This window comes from Octodon degus, unplaced genomic scaffold (genome assembly GCF_000260255.1).
Source record: "Octodon degus isolate 3935 unplaced genomic scaffold, OctDeg1.0 scaffold00007, whole genome shotgun sequence".
In the NCBI taxonomy this organism is placed as follows: domain Eukaryota; kingdom Metazoa; phylum Chordata; class Mammalia; order Rodentia; family Octodontidae; genus Octodon; species Octodon degus.
The window spans coordinates 29,888,231-29,909,425 of NW_004524583.1; the positions used below are offsets into that span (position 1 = coordinate 29,888,231).

General features: G+C 46.6%; 1 protein-coding gene and 1 pseudogene across 1 annotated transcript in view; one reads left to right on the forward strand and one right to left on the reverse strand.

The window, feature by feature from the left end:
• The window catches only part of LOC101573251, a 73,560-nt pseudogene that overhangs the window by 50,685 nt on the left and 1,680 nt on the right, over nucleotides 1–21,195 (reverse strand).
• Nucleotides 21,051–21,195, forward strand: part of Sipa1l1 (signal induced proliferation associated 1 like 1) — a 367,745-nt gene continuing 367,600 nt past the window's right edge. Inside the window, exon 1 of the mRNA XM_023703289.1 lies at nucleotides 21,051–21,131. The gene's annotated coding sequence lies outside the window, so the exon portion shown is untranslated. The remainder of the gene's footprint in view (nucleotides 21,132–21,195) is intronic.

Below are 21,195 nucleotides of genomic sequence, written 5' to 3' on the forward strand. Positions count from 1 at the left end.
CAATACCAAGTGGCTCTGTCAATCCGTTAAGTACACACAGGCAACCCTAGGCAAACTCACATTCCGAGAAAAAATGTTATTTGTTTCCTAAAGTGAGGGCTATCTGTGAGAAAGTGCCACTGGACTTTTTGATAATCTACCCTTGGGTAAACACATGAAAAAATTACCCGGGATTTCTGCAGCTTCCTATAGAAGAACCTCAAGTACTCTCGTCTCTCACATCCTTGGTCTCTACCAAGGATGAAGATGAATGATGTTGGCCCTGCAGGTGCTAGTGATCTGGTACTGTGAGCTCACCACGTTGCCATGGAGACTATGGGGCCAGCAAGGCAACTCTTCCCTGGCATGGACAACCATTCCTCTTTGCAGTGAAACCCATGTTAACCACCACCATGCCCTCTCCTAGTCTAAATGCTCTCTTGCCTTCTAGGTTTAAAAAAGGTATAAAAGCAAATGGGCTTCTGGTGGTGGCCTCTGAGGGCTCTCTATTCTTTCCACGAGCTGAACACCTCCCACCTGCCAAGAAAAAAAATGGTGTTAAAATAAAATCAGACTTGTAAAACAGAACATGGGGTGATTATTTTAATTACGAGAAGATTTTTCATTTTCCAAGAGGAGCATTTGGCAATAGATTCCTTTAAATAACTGATTCCCTTGGTATGTTTAAAAGGAGCTCTGACTGACAACAGCCTGACACACTTGGAGCCATTTGGAAACACATCCCATCCATGTCACTTGGTGGCCTTGTTGGACGTGGTCAGTACTGATACACATCCTATCCATGTCACTTGGTGGCCTTGTTGGAAGTGGTCAGTACTGACCCAAGTGAAGCAAGGTTTCCTAAAAATAGCATTCTGGACTCAAAATGCAGAGAAATCATCTTGGAATATCCACAACCTAACTCACCCGTTAGGACACCAGGCCCTGTCCTTATCCTCTTCTCTTCAACCAATACTTAATTAGATTTGGCCTGTAAGCCCTGGTGACCATTAGTGGTCTGGATTCAAGTACCAGCTATGCCAGGTATTCGCTCTGTAGTCTTGGAGAAGTTACTTAAACTCCTTCAGCCTGTTTTCTCATCTGGAAAATGGATTAACCTAAGCTTTAGGTGGGTGGTGGTATCTTAACTGTGGTGATACACGTACTGTTCAGCCAGCCTGCCGTCCAGTGCTGCTAATAACTGTTAGATGATTATAGCCGTGTCTCGTTGACCCAGGAAATAGGAGAACAGATGTCCTGCTCTATTCCAGCTCCGTGAGCCATGAACCAGGAGAGGCTCGATAGGCAGCTTTTCCTGATATCTCATTAGCGTGGGGAACAGTTCTATATTTGTTACACTATATTCCAAACTGCTGCTTTCAGCTGAAGCCTCTTTAGGTTTCAAATGATCAGTTTTCAACAATGTGCCCAGTACACCAATTTCTGCAGGACATGAAGAGCAATTAATTTTTCCAGGTGACTTGATAGAGGTATTTGTTATTTAAAATCAGGAAATCTTCAAGTTATACATCAAGGCTTTTCTATGATTAGAACAATTAGAAACTAATTTTTAAATGACTTTTAAACGTATTTTGGTTAACCTGTGGTGACAGTCCTCAAAGTGTGGCCCCTGGGTCAGCAGCATGGATCTCCACAGGGAACTTGTTAGAAGTGCTGGTTCTCTGGCCCCATCCTGGACTTATCGCAGCCTGTAGTCTGGCCTTGAAGGCGATACTGACCCATGGCACGGACAGCATACAGATCTGCATGCAGACCTACGTCTCCTGCAGACCACTCCCTTCCCTCCCGGGAGACATCACAAATGAAGCCAAGCATCTCCCCTGTGGAGTCTGGATGAGACCTCAGAATGGTTTTCAGCTCTGCCCGGAGTCAATGCAAACCACAGTTGACATGGCTGGTCGGGGTATAGTGCCCTGAGGTCTCAATTAAGTCTTTATTCATTACTTGAATTTACCCTGAAACAAATTGTGGCCTTACCTAAAGAGAGTGGGCCTTCAGAACAAGGGAATAAGTTGTGTTTCTGGCCTCTCATTACCAGAGATCATCTCTGGTACATGCATGCCCAGTAGTATAGCACATGGAGTTACCTGCACGTACAACCCAGGCACAATGGCTACAAAGCTGGTTTTGCCAGTGAGCTCAACCTTAATGTAATTGTCCAGCCATATTAAATGCCCAAGTACACACAAATATCCACCTACTTACCTACATCTACTTGTCATCCTAATATGTTAATTTTATAAAAAGCAAATTTGGGCCAGGGAGATAGCTCAGTGGCATAAGCTCCCTCCTGGCAAGCGCAAGGCTCTGAGTTCGATCCCCAGTACCAAAAAATAAAAAATTTTAAAAAGCTACATTCCTCCAGAAAATGTTTATACTATGACTTGATTAGCTTCACCACTTCTGGGCTGTTTTTCTTTCCAAAAACAGCATACTTTTGAAAAAAGATTTTGAGATGGCTTTTCAATAGGATAACTATGCAACAAGCCAATTAAAGAACAAAATGGAAGATCCAAAGTTTATAGAATTGCACAGATTTACTTAAACCTGGAATCTAGGAGGATGTGGTTATTATGGTTAACCATTCTTCTTAGCTCTGACTTACAGAGAAATATGGTTGGTTTAATATTTCTAATTATCTGGGAAGGAGAAAATATTCCCACTCTTTCAGATGAAACTCTTTGCCAAGATTTATATTGTTAGTTGTACATGTACTACTATATTTGATTTATTTCCCTGTTATTCAGTCAGTCTTCTGATTTTTTCCCTATTACTTCTTTTTACATAAAACATTAGTCATTGATATGTAATGTAGATTATCTACAGAGTACAAGATCAACCCGTATCTGGACTTGTCCTGTTTTACTATTGTCCAGGTGTTGTTTTGGTTTATTATTCAAGATGCAAAATGTTCAGAAGTTTCTTTTTTTAAAATGGAACTTTGTCTTTGGCCATGTTGCCTAATACATTAAAATTAATTTGCTACAAATCTTCTTGGAATTAGCTTACTTCCTTAATAGCATTTCTGACTGATGGCTGTTGCCATTAGTAACAACAATCAACAGCTTAGGCGTTTAAACACTCAAAGCAGTTCAATAAAATTTTATTTAGTAATCTATTACATGTTATAAACGTTGTGGGTTGAGCTTCATGGTGTACAGGGAGTTCTCAGCTGGGAGGAAGATTTGAGCTAAGCCAGGATGGGACCATGACTCAATCCAGGCTCAGGTCTGAACCAGCAAGGCAGGAGCACGAATGAGCTACAGAGAGCAGGGCAGTGAGCTCTCCCAGAGCACACGCAGCCGCACTCCTGATGCAGAGAGAGAAAGGCACACGGTGCAGCACTAACAGAGCTGCTTCAGGGCTCAGGTCTGACCCAGGATCAAGGGGAGCTGCGTAGATCGCTGGAGGCGCTTTTAAGAGGGAGGCACAGTCCAGAGCAAGAGCGCAGCAGAAACTAAGGGAATTTTGCTGTGGCTGAGCTTCAGCTTATGTGGGACTCAGGAACAGAGGCCAGCTGTTTAAAGGGAGGGAGGGCAGTTAGAGTGAGAGATGTGTGTGCTGCTGCCCAAAGATGAATTTCATCTTTATGCAAACTAGATGTTGAACATCGAGCTACAAATGAGTTTCACGAACACTTAGATGCCCCTCCAGCATCCAGGGCTGCTTTCCTCCTCCTTCCTTGGTCCAGGCAGTCAAGTGCCCGGCCATGTGCCCAGCCCGGGCGAGGGGTCATGAAAGGGCTGAGCCAGTCACAATAGTCCCTGTTCCCTGATTTCTTAGTGTCTCTTGCAGCAGTTATTACCAAGTGACCCAGTGAGCAGCAGGGAAGTTTGCTGGAGGTGCTTTTGGGAAAGCTTTTGTTTTTCTGTTAGAAGAAGCAGAACAGGCAGAGCCCTTCACCCTTTTTTCCTTACTTGCCTGCAAATTTGCAGCCAGTGGAAAAGGCCAAATGAACCATAGAGATAGAAGCTCTGGCCTCATCGAGCTACTGAACCAACGGCAGAACCACATGTATCCAGATTGTGCGGTGTAAGAATTAGCACCTCTTTTGTTTAAGCTATTGATAGACACCCCGTTACTCATAATGGAAAGTATTCCTAATACTCCCACTCATACCAAAGTGGAAATCCTAACCACTGTCATACCATATTCAGGGGCTGGAGCAGACTGTATATGTGGCAGAAGATGCAACAGATATGACATAGCCTAAGTTTACAGGAAAGGAGACGTAGGACACCATCTGATCAGATCCCATCTGAGACATTTGTTTCCAGTTCTGAACGTGTTTCAAGGTGGACATTACCTAAGAGTAGCCTAGGATAGTTAAGGCATTGGAAAGCTGTTGCTGAGGAATGCTGGCCACAGGAATGCGGGCGTGTGGGAAGCAGTGGGTGAAGCAGTCCAAGTACAGGGCCCTTCCCACACCAACTGGACTGCACTTCAGTGGACGCTAGATCGAGTACCAGCTGATGGCAGCTTGTGCTCTTGCACTGATTAGCTATACGATTTCATTTTTGTGGCAATGGGGATTGAGCCCAAGGCCTTCACACCAAGTTACATCCCCACAGCCCTTTCCTCTTTAAAACATTTTTGAGACAGGGCCTTCTAAACTCACTACATTGCCCAGGGTAAGCTCACACTTTCAACTAACTCCTTGGGAGGCTGAGACAGGAAAAAGGCAACTATGGGCATGTACCACCACTCAACATAAGTGACCTCAACCAAGCCATTAACGCTCGCATCAGTTCTCAAGATGTTTATTATTTTAGTTTCCAACACCTAAGCCAGATGTGGAGGGGTGCACCTGGGGTCCCAGCTAAGTGGGAGGCTGAGGCAGGAGAATCACTTGAGTCCACAAGTCTGAGACAAGCTTGGGGAACACAGAAAGATCTTATCGCAAAGCAAAGAAAATGAAACAAAAACAGAACAAAGCAAAAGCCACTGAGAAAATGACATTATGGTGTAATTAAGCAAGAGGACATCATGAAGGGAAATGGGAAGCTGAGAGTCGATAAGTTAGGGTTCAGGGAGAATTTTGGATTATGTGCTAGAAAGAGAGGGGATATTGGAAGGAAGGAACAAATGACAAAAGATTGCCATTTATTGAATGGTAATAACTCAATTTCCTGTAGCAAACTGAATATTTTAACGTGATTTAGGAAATATAATATGTGGAATAGTTTAGCCCTTATTTTTTTAATTGTTCATTCAAACAGAACTAAGGCTATTTTAAAGAACTTTTGTACAATGTACAGTACAGATCATATCTAAACTGAGAAATGAATGAAAAGTTAAAGAGCACAGGGACTGGTACGAGAATCACTTGGCATTTGATCCCATGTACAATTTGTTTAGCAATACTGACAACAGAAGAGGTGCTCTTTTTTTTTTTTTTTCCTGTGAAATTTAGATTCTGCTTTTGGAAAGAAATCTACCAAGAGTTCTTTGGAGTAAACCAAGGTATTTGTGTTTCTAGAATGAAGAATGCCCACTTTGAAGACCCAACGCTTCTCCCAAGTTGGCCTCCCTCTGACGCCAAACTTCTCTCTCAACTTTGTCCAAACAGATGCTGACCCTGGCCCAGTCTTCTCAAGGCTTCCTGAATGTATGCTGCACCTCTACTGCCCCAGCCAACGGCGCCTGCCGAGCAGGGACTCAAAGACCTCTAGCCAGCACCAGATGTTTCTTACATATGCTGTGTCACCAGCTTGTGCCACTGTTTCAGTCTATTAAACTAAGTGGCTGCACACCTAGGAGCACTGCTTCAGGGTGAGGCTACTGAACTAGAAACAGTCCCTTTCCTTGTCTCCCAAGAGGAAGCAGGAACCCGCCACCGTTCCTGGATGATCCTTGCAGTCCATTCCAAGACTATGCCTTCTCTTGACCTGGAGTGCTTTGGAATTTCCCCTTTTACCCTAAGTTCCGAGTACAACTACTTCTTAGCATACGGAAGAGCTATATCTCAAAGACCTTATTTCTGACATTCATTTATTTCAGGCTTCAGCTCCGCATCGCCATTCACTGGCGTGCCAGGTGTTGCTAGATAAATAGATGTTTGCATTGTGAGCAACTGCAGATTATTAGACAGCGGGTGCTCGCTCCTTTTTGTTTAAATTATCTTCCTACGGTTATTCTTGGCATCACTGATGTGAGGCTTTGGGGAGAAATACTGAAAGGTTATGAATAATACTGTGTAGCATGCTGGCTTCTCTTCTAGGTTATGGGCTTCTTAGTGGAAGAAAGTATACTAACTCCTTCCGTAGTCTCAGAGTTACACACTGATCCTGGACCTTACATGCTCTATGAATGTTGGGTGAATACATTTTTATGTTTGATGAAAAAGCTCCATGGAGGATTAAGGATTGCCACATATTCCTTACTACACAGCAAAGTGAAGTAACTGCTTGATCAAGGGACTACGGCAGAAATGTCCTGCCACTTGCTGGACCCGGGCCTTAAGAGACTGGCAGCTTCCACTTCCTGTCACTCAGAACACTTTCCCTGGAAGCCCTGCCTTGCAAGTCCCACAACACTGAGGCTCTTGTAGAAGCAGAGCCAGGCAACAGTCCCAGGAGAGTTCAGCCTTCCATCTATACTCACCCAGGTAGGTGCCCATATGTGGGTGAAGCCTCCAATCTGCCAGCAAGGTACTCGTGAAAGAGAAGAATTGCTGGGGTCATGCCGGAATTCTCTGACCCTCTCCAAATGACAGGGTATAGTACAATGGGAGTTGCTTCAAATCTTTAAGTCATACATTCATCTGTGTACAACAGTAAACAACTAGAACACAAGTGGGGGTGTCCAAAGTACTACATGGCACCCAGAGGGCTTACACGCTTACAGCTCCTGCTCACCCACTTGGGCAAACTGGGCATCAGGTATGGTGGGTAGACCGAAGCATGCTCCCAGCAGCAAAGATCAGAGGACCAGACCAAAGGCAGGGCACAGAGATTTCAAGAACTTCAGATTAATGGAAGCCACCAAATATAACATTTCTAGTAGAATGAGATTTAATAGAAATAGATATCAGACCTCCAGACTATTATATGTGATGGCAGATTGGGAACCACCAGATTAAATGAACACAAAAGCAGGAAGCAGATGCATTTTATTTCCCACTCTGCTGGTAGATCCAAAGAAATATGGTTGCAAAAATAAATAAATAAATAAATATAGTTATGATGGAGACAAACGTAAACAGACTAGGAAAAAGGCTAGGAAAACTTAATTATTCTGTGTGTATTTGGAATTTCTGACTCAAGGTCCTGTAAAATATGCTATTAGAATTTAAAATTTTTCTAAAAACAGCTGAAAGGATCAAATCAAGAATAAAATAACAAAAAGAATAAAATAACAACAAGATAATGGTCTAATAAAAAAGCCTGGAGAAGGATATGAAGACACTTGGATATCAGTCCCAGTACCTGGCAACTGAATTGACCCATTCTCCACTGTTTTCTTGTGCAATGATTCCTCCCTGCTTCCTTTAGGAATTTATGTGGGTTGAATTGTAGAGGAGGTACAACACGGTTCAGGAGGAAAGAAAAGTAATATGTAATTACCAAAGAGTATCAACTCTCGAGAATTTTGGAATAGCAAATCTTCCTTTACAGATACCTAACCTCATTTTTAAAAATGAAAATAAGCAATGGTTATGTTTATATAAAAACATGCGGTTAGATAAGAAAAGGTAAATAAACGAACCAGCAAGTCATAAACAGCAAAACCTTGCCCACAATTTCAGCATCTAATTGCTTCTTAGCTTTTTGGCAAAGATCGGAGAAGACTTCAACCCCTGGTCTGATTTGGCTGCTTTGGAGGCACGATGTGATCCTGGCATGATACATGGGTCATTAGAGGAGCTTCAGGTACGCTGGTGGCCAAGCAGCACCTTGGGTTGTCGGGGGTACAAAGGAGCCCCAGGGAGTAGCACCCGAGAGTCAGCGGTCGCAATGGCACTGGCTGAGGGCGGCTCTCCAGGACCATCAGAATGGACTTCACATCTGGTGACTAGCTGCTGTCACCCAGCAAGCACATGCTCAAAAGAGGAGGACATTTCTTTGGCCTAATTCACCCAGAATTTCTTCAGCTGTGCTCTGCAACTCAGTCAGAGGTCTACTGAGGTGCAGGTCTGAGGCCCACCCCAGATCAGTAGAATCACAATCTCAGCACTGGGGGCTCTGGAACCCCCATGTTTAACAGGCACCCGGTGACCTCATGCATCTCTCATGGCTTAAGAACTGCTATAGACCCTCGTACAGTTTATCTCTAAGATTGTCCCCCACCCTCAACTCCTACTCTGCTCCTCCCTTCAGAAACACTTCTCCCCATCCTCATCCTTCATCCTATGGGGCAAGATCCCCTGGCTTCTTGGGGCTGTCCTCAACTTCCTGATCTCTTTCCGTAAACTCTAATTATGCTACTTAATCCTGTCTTATCCTATTTTGTAATCTCTTTCATGGATGTTGTAAATCCCCCTTAATGGCTTGACTCCATTAATTCCTGCCCAGGGCAGAAAACCCACTTTAAACAATTTCTCTTTCTCATAAGACCTGTCCCTGAAAAAAAAAAAAAAAAAAGACCTGTCTCCTGGTCATCTTTTGTTCTCAAGAAAATGCTTTTACTTCTTATCTTCCAAGAAAGAAAAGAGGTCCTAGAGCTCTGTAAGAATGGAAAAGACCTTCCAGAAAGGACCCCAAAATCCTCACACATAGCACAGCTCCACCACTGCACTGGGCTTCATCAGTTGGACATCAAGAAGCACAAAATTTATTCCACCACTATTGATAGTTTTGGTATTTTCCTATTTTATCTCCCCTCAACTCGATGAGTTTACACTCAAGACAGTGTTTCATTCTGTTTTCCCCAACTGTATGATAAACATAAGGGCTGAAAACAAGTCCTAGGCTTCTTAAGTAACTCCTCCACACTCTTCCTCATAAGACCTGTCTCCTGGTCATCTTTCTCAGGGTTGCTTTCCCTCTTCCTTAGGAACTGCCACTCCCATGGTCTTGTCACACCCTCCACAGCATCATAGGTGACAAACCCTGGACTCTTGGTCACAGCTACCTGGTAGAGATGGGCACGTGATTTAAAGCTGGGTAGATCAGGACTTCTTTCCCGGACACTTTGGAAATCTAGGAGATATTTAAGCTTGGAATGAATCCAGCAGGTATTTTCCCTGTGGGGACCAGAAAGTGGAGGAAACTGTTCCGCCAAAAGGGTTAGGGAGGGGCATGCCCGGTAGCTCAGTTGTTCAAAGCGCAGCTTGGGCGAATGCAGTCAAATGCAGGGGACCACAGTTCAGTTCCCAGGTCTACGAGGGACGGAGATGGGGAGAGAGAGAGAGAGAGAGGCAGACAGGCAACGGGTGATTCAGAGTGTTTGGAAGTCACTTTACTTCTACCCTTGGGTATCTTTTAGAACTCAGAATAAAGTAATAAATTTTATTTCTGAGAACCAAGTCCCTGTTTTGTGTTAAGCTAGATTTGGAGGACCCTGAGAAGCCTGGACAGACAAAGAGGCAAAGGAAGTGGAGGTTGTAGGTGGTTTCTGGGTAGCCAATCCACAAGGTCTAGTAAAATATGTATTAACTCATGAAATCTTAAAAGTGTGATTTAAAAGTTATTATTATTATTATTTCTACTTTAAAGTTAAAATAAACACCCACCACTCTGAGGTTGAGGCAGGAGGATGCAAGTTCAAGCTCAGCCTGAGCAACTTAGTAACTTAAGTTAGTAAGTCTTTGTCTCAAAATACAAAATAAAGAAAGGATGTAGCTCAGTGCGAAGGCTCTTGGTTCACTCTGTAGTAACTCCCGACCCCACCCACCCACACGGGTAAGGAATCCAGACCGCCTAAAGCCACTGTGCTACTAAGCCGAGTGGTGGAGGTGGACCCAGGGCCAGGGCCAGCCGGCCCACTATGCCGAGTGCATGCTCACCAGAGTTGTGGAGGGCCCTGTGGTGTTTCATCCTCGCTTCCCGGCTATTAGGCCAAACGAGGGGGCAGCGGGGCAGCGAACGATGCAGATCCCAGCTACTTGGTGGGGGCCGTGACTTGTACTGCCCTCTAGAGGAAGAATGGGACAAGTAGAGCGGAAGTGCCCGCCGGCCCGGGGACCTAGCACCCTCCAAGAGGGTGGCTGCGTGTGGCAGTCCTGAGAGGTCCTCTGCCCACAAGAGCAGCTGGGCTGGGCTGACCAGTGGCAGCGATAGGGATGCCCTCTCCCATGACGGCCACATGAGAGAGGGACAGAAGTGGCCCGCGGGACCGCTCAGAGGCCTTTGTCCCTCCCCTTCCTACCAGCAAGAGTTCTATTTCCTGGATATTGCCAACGGGTTATGACAAGACAGGTGAGCGGATGGTAGGGATCATAGGACAAGGTGAAGGGCGTGGGACAGGAGAGGCTCGGGAGCTCGGCACAAAAATCCCTTCCTCGGATTCTTGTCCAGGAGTAAACAGGTCCCTGAGGAAGGTAACTCATCAGCATGCGAACTTCCGCCTGGAGGCATGAGGTCTGAGTCTTCTCTCTTTCTCTCTCTTTTTAATGTATTTGGTGAGCTCAGATTCGTAGTGATCCTCCTGTTTTCAGCCTCCCCAGTGCTGGGATTACATGCACGCGCCACCACGCAGCCCCAGTGACTGGCTCAGCGCCCGCCCGGGGACCAGGCCGGCGGGGCACGTGGTGCTGGGGCTCGAACCGCGCTCCCTGCGCTTGCCTAAGCAGGCGCTTAATCTGTTGCACTATGTCACGGGGCCAGTCTTCTCTTTTAGAAAAAAACAAAAACAAACAACATAATTACTTACTGGAAGTTATTCAGCTAGTTAAAAACAGAGCCTGAGTTTGGTACGGAACTCAAGGCTGCCTTAGGTCTTGAGATTTTTCTGTGCTGCGCTAGGAGACTGAGTGTGCGCACGTGTGTGCATGTATGTGTGTTAGCGACAGAATAAATAAGATTGGATGCCATGGAGCTGGAGATGTTGCGAGGCGGCGGAGCGTGCACTTAGTATGCAAAGGCCTGGGGCTTAGTCCTCAGTACCAGCCCCGGAAAAGTCCTCATACCTCAATGGATGTGCTCATCACTAGCCTCCAAATGAAAACAAGCAAAGTTAAAAGAAAAAAGTTAAGCCTCCCATTCGCTTTGTTCAGGATGAATGCTGAGCTGTTGCAGTTTGTTTCCCTTAAAAAAAAAAAAAAAAAAAAAAGGTGATGGCGGCCTTGGCTTCCCAGTGCTGCTCCTCAGAACGCCGCAGCAGAGCCCTACATGCCGTCCCTGTCTGTGCTCTGAACACACACAGTCTGGCTTCTTCTGCGCGATCTCTCCCCACTCCCCTCGGAAGCCACAGGCAGCTGCAGTCCCAGCAGCCCCAGCAGCTCCTGGGTACCTGTGAATGTCACCAACTCTGACTGGCAAAGGAACAGGCCAGATGGGCTCGGGAGGCCTCAGCCCACCGCTTCCAAGTCATGAGCAAGCCTCTTTTCATTTCTAAGCATTTAAAAAAGACAAGGGAGCAGGGAGAAGTCTCCGTTTTTTACACCCTCCTCTGACATCTTCTCTACCAAGAAATCTGATGGAAGGAACAAAGGTATGAAGGTGGGATGCAAAGGAATTTCCAGTCTCAAAGGGAATATATTTAAGACAAATGAAATGTTATTGGAGAAGTGAATAAAAGTTTTTGAAATGGTTCCAAGATTTCTTTGTCACTGGAATAGAATGTGCTAATGCCTGCCTGGCAAAAGGTGGGAGGATTGGTAGGTAGGCCAGAACGTTCTGGGATCAGGCGAAGCCAAGGGATTTTCCCCACTTCACTTGATTTCTTTTGCTATTAGGCTTCACTCGTTCATTCTACAAGAATTTCTTTGGTGCCTACCTTGTGTCAGGAACTGTTCTAGACTGTAGAAACTTAAGACTGAGCAAGACATGAATCCCGACTGAGGCACACCTGGGTACGTTTTGTACATTGGTTTCCTGTCAGTGCTTTAACAAGTTACCGCAAATGTATGGGATTTTTCTTTTTCTTTTTCTTTTTTTGTTTTGTTTGTTGTTCTGAGACAGGGTCTGGCTTTGCAGTTCACTGGCTGGCCTTAAGCTCACTTTGTAGCCCAGGCTGGTCTTGCACTTACAATGATCTTCCTGCCTCAGCCTCCAGAGTGCTGGGATCACAGATGTGCACCAACACATCAGCTTTAAACAATACAAACTTATTAGCTTTCATTTCTGGAGGTCAGATGTCTGAATGGATATCATTTGGCTACAATAAAGATAGCGGTGCGGTGGCAATCCTTCTGAAGCCTGTGGGGCAGATGACTTTCCTCCTGCCTTTCCAGCTCTTGGAAGCTGCCCACATTGTCTGAGTCAGGGTTTCTCTCTCTGAGATCAAAGCCAGCTGTGAGCACCCTCAGCTTTTTCTCTGCCTCTGTCTTTATGGTCACACCTCCTTTTCTAGTCCAGCCTACCTCCCTTCCTTGTGATGACTCAGGGCTCACTCCAGAATAACCCTCTCAGCCCAAGACCCTTAACAGCACCCTCAAAGTCCCCTTTGCCATGGAAGGCAGCACATTCACAGGTTCTGAAGATTAGGGTGTGCACATCATGGGAGAGGAGTTGTTCCATTTATCATACCTTGCTAGCCCTTGTATTTTTTTTTTTTTTTTTTTTAGGTCTTTAGCACGGGGTCTATAGGGGTCTCACTACACAGATTGGACTTGTAGTGATCCTCTTGTTTTCAGCCTTTCAAGCACTGGGATTACAGGCACGCACTGCCATGCCCAGTTTCAATCACCATCTCAGCGTGCCCCGGGGGCAGGGCTGGCACTGCACACTGGGGATCAAACCCCTGGTCCCTGTGTCAGCCTAAGCAGGCACTTTAATCTGCTGAGCTATCTGGCCAGCTCTTAGCCTTTTTATTTAATGGTTATAACAGAAAAGCTGGGCACAGTGCTGTAAATTTGTAGTTCTGGCTACTTGGGAACCAAGGCAGAAGGGTTTCTAGGGCCTGGAAGTGTAAGTCCAGCCAGCAACACAGGGATGTCCCATCTAAAATGAAAGGCCAAAAAATCAACAAAGCACACACAAAAAAACCCCAGAACTATTTGCTCCTTTAACAAACATGTAGTGCTCATGATAGGCCAGACATTGTTCTAATTCTAGGTGATGAGAATATGATAGCAGATGAAGCGGAAACACAGTTCCTGTGACAGGGGCCTTACGCTGTAGGTGGGAAACAGACAATAGATCAACAAACAACCAGTAGGTCACAGTGTGATAAGACTGTAGTGAAAAATAAAGCTGAGCGGGAGCTGAGGATGAGATTGAGGCAATAAGTGATGAAAAGATCAAGGTCCAATTAGAGGGCTGGTGAGATGGCTCAGTGGTCTAAAGCACCTACTTAGAACAAGCTTAGCAAAGCACAGGGACCGCGGTTCAATCCCCCAGCACCACATGCCAGCCAGCCCTGCCCCCTGGTGGGCTGAGCTGCACACACACACACACACACACACACACACACAAATAAATTTTAAGAAAAAAAAAAAAGGTCCAATTAGAAGAAGGGAAGCTGGTCTTGGTAACTAAAAAAGAGGGAATTTGATACGAGGGACCTCATACACAGGTGATGGAAGAGCTAACAAATAAACTCAAACAGTGAGACAAACCGGAGTTTTGTTTCTGTGTGTGTGTGTGTGTGTGTGTGTGTGTATGTGCATGCATGCGAGGACTCAAGACAGCCTAAGCACAGGCTAAGTAACTGCTGTAACACCTATCTACACATCAGCCCAACTCTCAGACTCTTAACAGGAAGCTACCACCTCCCTCCCAATGAAGATGTTAGAAGAGTGTGAAAATGGTTCTCACCCAGTGGAACCTTAGGCTATGCGGGAGGTACACTGGCTCCTAAGATACCGCCTGCCCAGGCAGAAAAGAAGACTTCAGCTCATCCCCCGCCTTTGTCCACATCCAGATCATTGATCATGCCTCCCCCAAGGCTGAACCCAGCTGCTAGGCCCTGACCAGGAAACCTAAGAAACATGGTCCATGTGGGTCGGACTCCCTGCAGGACACGGCAGAGAGAGAGCGTGCACCTGAGGGCAAGCAGGCCAAAGAGCACCATGTTCCCTGAGTGCTGACTGTCTCTGAAGGACCTGGAAAATGAGCCATGGAGGTGCTGTAGGAAAGAACTTCCCAGGCAGCAGGTCAGCAAACGCAAGGCCCGGAAGCCGGAAGGGAGGCTGGAGAGCCCCTGGGGTACAAGGGAACAGCAGGGATGCCACTGCAGCTGGGTGGGCTGAAGGAGGGAGGAAGGGAGGGAGCAGGGACAGCCCTGGGCACTGGGGACACAATACAGTTGGCCAGCTGCGTTTGCAGGCGGACCCCCAACCTATGGACTAAAAGTACATTTTACAAATTGTGCCTGTATTAAAAATTGTGCCTTGTATGTTGTTGCCTAAACAATACTGTTTACATATCATTTATATTGTGTTAAATATTACCAGTAGCATAAAGATGATTTAAAATATACTAGAGGTTATATGCAAATAAAACACCATTTTATTTATTTATTTTTTATTTTTGGTGGAACCCGTGATTGAATTCAGGCCCTTGCGCTTGCCAGGGAAGCGCTTATTCCACTGAGCCATCTCCCTGACCCCCTATTTTTTAATGTATTTGGTTGTTACAGGGTCTCACTGCAGCTCTGACTCATGGTGATCCTCCTGTTCTCAGCCTTCCCAGCACTGGGATTACAAGCATGCGCCACCATGCCTGGTCTACGTGGCCAGCTCAGCACGCCCTGGGGCGGGGCTGGTGTCGAAGCTCCTTGTGCTGGGCATTGAATGCAGTCCCTGGGCTTGCCTAAGCTTGCCTAAGCAGGTACTTTAGTCTCCTGAGCTATCTTGCTGGCCCCCACACCACTACTTTATATAAGGGACTTAGGTATTGAAATGAAGGAGTTATGGTGGTGGGGTGGGTGGATCTTGGGGCCAATTTTCCTTGGAAATCAAGGAATAACTACAATATGCAGTTCTCTAGGCCTGAATATAAACTTGGACCATTTCTTCAAGACATAAACAGCACTAGAAGGTCCTGAGCAATAAAGTGGCACATTCCGACTCTCTTACGGTGCACACTCTGGGTCTTAGTGTAGAACAAATTATCAGGGCAGCGGGTAGGAGTAAGGAGATCCGGCAGGGGAACCTGCAGGGAGACCATTGTGACTACCAGGAAAGAAGTGGCTTGAGTCAGAGAGGTGTCCTGTCACGCTGGGAGGCGGAGGCAGGAGGTCCACAAGCTTGAGTCCAGAACAGGGAGAGCCTATCTCAAAACAGAAAAAGGGCAAGAGATACAGCTGAGAGAGAGAGAGAGACAGACAGACAGACAGACAGACAGACAGACAGACCCAGAGAATGCAGTGAGTAGAAAGTGACTGGATTCTGTCCCGATTTTGAAGGAAGGGGCAACACAAGTTGCTGATGGAGAGCAGTTAGCACGACTCTGAGGCTTGCTGGTCAGGTTCTTGTTGCTGCTTTTGTTTGTTTTTGTACCCGGGATTGAACTCAGAACCTTGCGCTTACCAGCAGGTGCTTATACTGCTGAGCTATCTCCCAGGCCCACATTCTTGTAGCTGAGACAAAACCTGACATCCAGAATTTAAAGATGGAAGGGTTTATTTGGGCGCTAAGTCTTCTGGCCCGGAGGCAGAACTGCATGGCCTGAAGGCACCGCGGAGGAGAAGCTGTCTGCACAGTGGCATGGCATGTAGGAGGAGGCAGAGAGAGAAGAGGGCCAGAGAGAAGGCCAGCCCGTCCACGTGCATCCACACCCCCAACGGGCTGCCTGCCTCCCCAGATCAAAGCCCACTTCCTAAAAACAAGTCAGCGGCAGGCCCTGTGGTTCCATAAGCCCTCCCTCTAAGTGAGTGAGCCTAGGATATGGAGACAAAACCTTAACACTGCCCTTAACTTAGCTGAGATGGGGAGACCTGCAGGAGGAAACTGGTGGGGAGGACACCTTGAACCCCAGAGCGTCCTGGAGCTCATCAGGTTTAGATGGGTGACATTTGAGATTCCTATTGCATAACCAAGTAGTGATGCTGAGGAGGAGATGAATATACAGTCAGGAGTTCAGGAAGGCGACTCGAGTAGAGGTCTAAATTTGGGACTAGTCAGGGTATGCACGGTGCAGTGGGTGATCGACTGTGTCAACTTGAGAAGTTTAGAAGCTTAACTAAACTGGCTCAGCCATCCACACCTTAGGGTGTAGCTTAAAGGATATAAAAGGGAAACAAGGAAGGACGGAGGGGTCCACTCTGGAGAGGCGCTCCAGTCTTTGCCTTTAGCGTGGGTGTTGTCTCCTGGCTTCCAGCAGACCCTTGGCTTCTGCCTCGGATCCTTCAGCCTTCCAGCATCGGCTCCTTGGCCTTCTGTCCCAGACCCATCGGCCTCCTGGTACAGACTTGCATGGAATGAGGCAGTGAGCTCCAGACCTTGGACTGAATCCTCCAGCCTCCAGTGTGCAGACGCCTTCTGCACGCTTCCTCATCTGACTCTGGCTGACTGTGGAAGGTCAGTCTTGGAGTTTCTTATACACTTGTACATCTTGTGTTATATCTGTTTCTCTAGTAAAACTCTGACTGATACAGATGGCATTTAGTGTTGTCAGATTGCTGAGATCACCACTGAGAGGAGACCACAAAGATGTCCAGGGATTGAGTCTTGGAAATGTCAGTGTTCAGAAATTCAAGAGTAAAAAGGCCAGAAAGGTGTGAGAAGTCTCCATCCAGAGGTCGGGACAGTGATTTCAGGATGAACCTACTCAGCACTGCCCCTGCTGCCTATGGGTCCAGCCAGGTGAGGATGGCATTGGAGCACTGGGTTCATCCTATTAGTGACAAGGCTGTCATTGATGCTTCAGAGAAGCCCTGTTTCCATGGAGTAGTGAGGTGAAAGTTGCTCAGAATGGATGCAGGAGAACAGAAGAAGATGCACTGAGGACAAGTGTGGAAAAGCCTTCTGAAGACTGCTGTGAAGTGCAGCACAAGCAGCAGATGTAAAATCTAGGAAGTGTTTCACCTTGACTCTGGCAGATATTGCAGCATGCCTGTAAACTTCTGAACTAATTCAGCAGAGAGGGAAAATGTGCTGATTGATGCAGGACAGAATGGAGAGCTGCTGAATCCATGTCTCTAAGCTAGAAGAGATAGGACTGATACACAGAGCAAGAGGTTAGTCTTAACTAAGAGTACCCAGAATTCATCGTACGTGACAGAAGTGGGGTGTGTGCAGAGGTGTAGGTTGGCAGACAGTGTTGATTAGGGTGTGTAGGTTGAGTTTTCCTCTGATTGCGTCTATTTTGCCAGTGAAAGAAGCAAGACCATGATAAGGTTGGATGGAGGAGGAGATGTGAATTGACCTTTTATTTAATTTTTATTTTTATTTTATTTATTTATTTTTTTTTTGTGGAACCGGGGGTTGAACTCAGATCCTTGTGCTTGCCAGGCAAGCACTTATTCTACTGAGCCATGTCCCCGGCCCCTTATTTTTATTTTTTAAATGTGTTTAGTACAGGAACTACAGGGTCTCATTACACAGATCAGACTTATAGTGATTCTCCCGTTTTCAGCCTCCCGAGCACTGGGATTACAGGTGCGCACCACCACGCTCAGTCCCAATCGTCCTCTCAATTTGTGCGGGGGGAGGGGTGCAGCGCTGCATACTGGGGATTGAACTCCAGCCACTGCCCTCTACCTAAGCAGGTGCTTTAGTCCACTGAGCTATCCGGCCAGCCCTGACCCTTTGAAGAACAGGAGAGTGAAAAGAGAAGTGTAATAGGTAACCTGCAATTTCATGACCTGGGATATTTAAATTTGTAAGGAACACTTTTACGCAGATGGGAGACTAGGTAAGGAATCTCTTGTTCTTGTGTAGTTATACCATCTAGGGCTAAGACAATAAAATTGTAACATTTAAACAACATTGGCTATTCCTTAATGTTGGGTAATGCTAAGGGCACTTTGGACCTCTCAAGGGTTCAGAGTATCAGCTGGCAGTCCAGAAGTAATAATAGGAAGCTCTGAGCTGAAGGACGATAGGTGGGATAAATCAGACTTCGACTGTAAAGCACGCAAATATAAATCATTTATAACATTAAAAAATCTACAAAATCTCCTCGCTTGGAAAGCTTTTATGTCAAATTCAACGTTTGATGTATGAGGGTGTTTTGTTGAGAAGAGAACAACCAGTGCGAGGCAAACTGCGCTGTAGTAAACGGAAGAAAATAGGGAGGGAGTAGACACCTTTATCAGCACAAAAAGTTACAGAACCTCCCTCTGGATGTGCGAGTCTGGGGGAGGGGTTGAGCAGCCAAGAAGAGGAGCCAAGAGAGGAGGAGGAAGGAGGCGCTCTAATCTGTGTGTGGCCAACTACTTTCTCTTGCTGTCTTCTGCTGTACTTGCTTCTACCCTGGACCCCAGGGAAGGCATGGTGGGGCTGATTGACCCGGACAAGCCGCAGTTAGAAAACTCAGCTTTGGCGGATCTCACGTTTGGTCGCCTTTGGAACCACCCAGGGAAGTCCTGCCCTCAGTGAAGGCTACACAAGTAGCCCAAGACCTGGAGAGAGCAATTTTATACCCCTCGGATAATTGCTACCATTCTATGACTGAAGATTAGGGAGCTTGTCTTTGTAATTTGCTGCTATTGGATTCCAAAATCTAACAGTCATCTTGTGGGGCTTCTAGAAAGCACTGAAGAAAGTTAATAGAGCTGGCCAGCACTTGGGCTAATTGTTTCAATGGCTATCTGGAAGCCATACAGCAGGGGGCCTTGAAATTGTCCTGGTGGTGGATTCAGATTGGTAGCTACCCTTTCAGGGCAAAACCATAACAGCTGATTTGTAACAGGAAGCTACAGTCAGAAGCACTGATCCTTAAAACTGGTTCATATGTAATATTCCACTTGTTCCTTTGTAGATACGTGCTATTAAACATTCCACCCTATAAACCCAATGCCACTCCTCCCTCCCTCCCTCCCTCCCTCCCTCCCCTTCCTTATCACCATTATCATGGTGGAGGTGTTGTATGTGTTGTTTGGATCGTTGGTTTGGATCATTAGCATATTTATTAAATAACAAGGCATCTGTTTTGAGTTAGCGTAACAACAGACCATGAGCAATGGATTCCTCTTGAAACTACTGTACCACAGTTAATACTTTTGTTGTTTTTGTAGTTGAGACAAGACAAACTTTAAAATTCTCAACAAGTTAAAAAAAAGTCAGCACATAGATAAACAACGAAAAACGACCTACTATAAAACAAAACACTCATTTGGTTTTTGTTTGATATAATCTGTTATTTGCTGGAAATTTTTATAGGTCTGAGAGTTATAAATCTTGAAAGCTTTAGTAGCTTAGCATGTGGGCCACCTCCTAGTTTTACAGATGAAGAAACAGATACAAGACTTCTCAAGAAAACACAACTATTAGTGGCGCAGAACTCAGATTCTATAGTTTCCTGACTTTACTGGTTTTTATTCTCATACACTTAAATGTGTAATATAAAAACCTTCATTGCCTAAGCTTCAGGCTTGCAAACAGCTATTACGAGTCTGAACTGCTTACACTTCTTTTTTCCTCATTTATTTATTTGGTGCTGGGTCTTGCTACATAGCTCAGACTCGTAGTGATCCTCCTGTCTCAGCCTCCCCAGAGCTGGGATTATGGGCGTGTGCCATCACACCCCATTTCGGTGCTGGTCAGGTACAGCCTGGGTTCTGGCTGCAGTACCCGGGATCGAACCTTGTGCTTGCTCACCAGGTGCTTAGACTGCCCAGCTATCTCCCTAGCCCGAGCTACTATTCAGGTGCTTAGATTTTAAATTTCTATTTCTATGGAATTGAGTTCAATTGTAGCTTTCCCCTATTGATGTATAGGGATGAATGTGTAGTTTATATTGAGATATAATTCAAATTCCGTGGGCTGTATTTTGACACATGCCTTTTGAAATCTAAAGTTTAAGCTCAGCTTCTATGAAGAGGACCCATTTTACTTGGGCCATAGATATATGCCGTCTCAGGAAAGTCTTTACAACATAAACAATGCGAAGAGAGGATTTCATCTTCAACCTTAATAACTGCAATAGATATAAAGGCGTCTCAAGACGTTTAAATTTTTTTTCAAATGCTTTCTTTTCTGCTGCCCTCCCCTGAGGTGGACAGGGTTTTAATGAGACAAACATGGAGAAAGCAGGGATTCTAACCGCTGAAAAGAAAGAGAAAGTGGGAGTATATATAAGAAGATAGTGAAGAGTCAAAAATCTGACCGCGGGGCAGAGACGTCCACACTAAGCCTAGATCCTGGGCAGGGTGGGACTAAGGGCGGCGCGCAGGACTTGAGACCTGAGTCCCGGCAGCTCAGCGCCGTGTGCCAAGCTGGGGCAGGCGCCCAGAGCCCGCGACCAAGCAGCGCGCTGCAGGAGCCCCGGCGGGAGCGGCGCGTGTGCGGGAGCCGCAGGGAGGAAGGGGGCGGTGCGGTTCGCTGTGTGGAGCTGGGAATGAACTGGCAGATGAACTGAGTGTGTGGTGCAAATTTGGAAGCATAGCGACGTGCTGGCTTCCGCGGCCCCAGAACGTCTTTAAAAATTAGCCTCATTTGTCAAATGCGGCCGGATACTATCACGAACCCTCTCGAATAGGTTTTAAAAAATCCTCCTTCCGCTCGCTCACAGCCCTCGCCTTCCCCGCCGCCAGGGTGTCGGGCAGGAGAGGGGGGCAGGTGAAAGCTGCACCCACATTTGCAGCCTCGGTTCTCCGCGGGGGCCGGCAATCCAGGGCTTTGCCGTCGTCATGGCAACCAGGAGTTCCAATGCTCCCCCGCCCTCCTCCCGCTGCTTCCTCTGCTCCCAGCCAGCGGGCCAAGCGATCGCTGGTCTCGCGAGATTTGCGCGCAGCCCTGAGCAGCCCCGCGGTGATCTCACCCGAGACTCGGCGGGGAGGGAGTGAGGGAGGGAGCGGGGGAGGGCGGGGACGGCATGGGGCGGAGGGGCGGGAGGTGGGAGGCGGGGACGGGCGCAGCGGGGCGAGCGCAGCGCCGCCGCGGCCGGCAACTTTGTGAGCGAGTTCAGTGCGCGCGTGAGCGAGTGAGCGGAAAGTCCGCGCGCCGGGCCGGGAGGAGGGTCCCGGGAGGGCCAGGCGGGCCGCGGC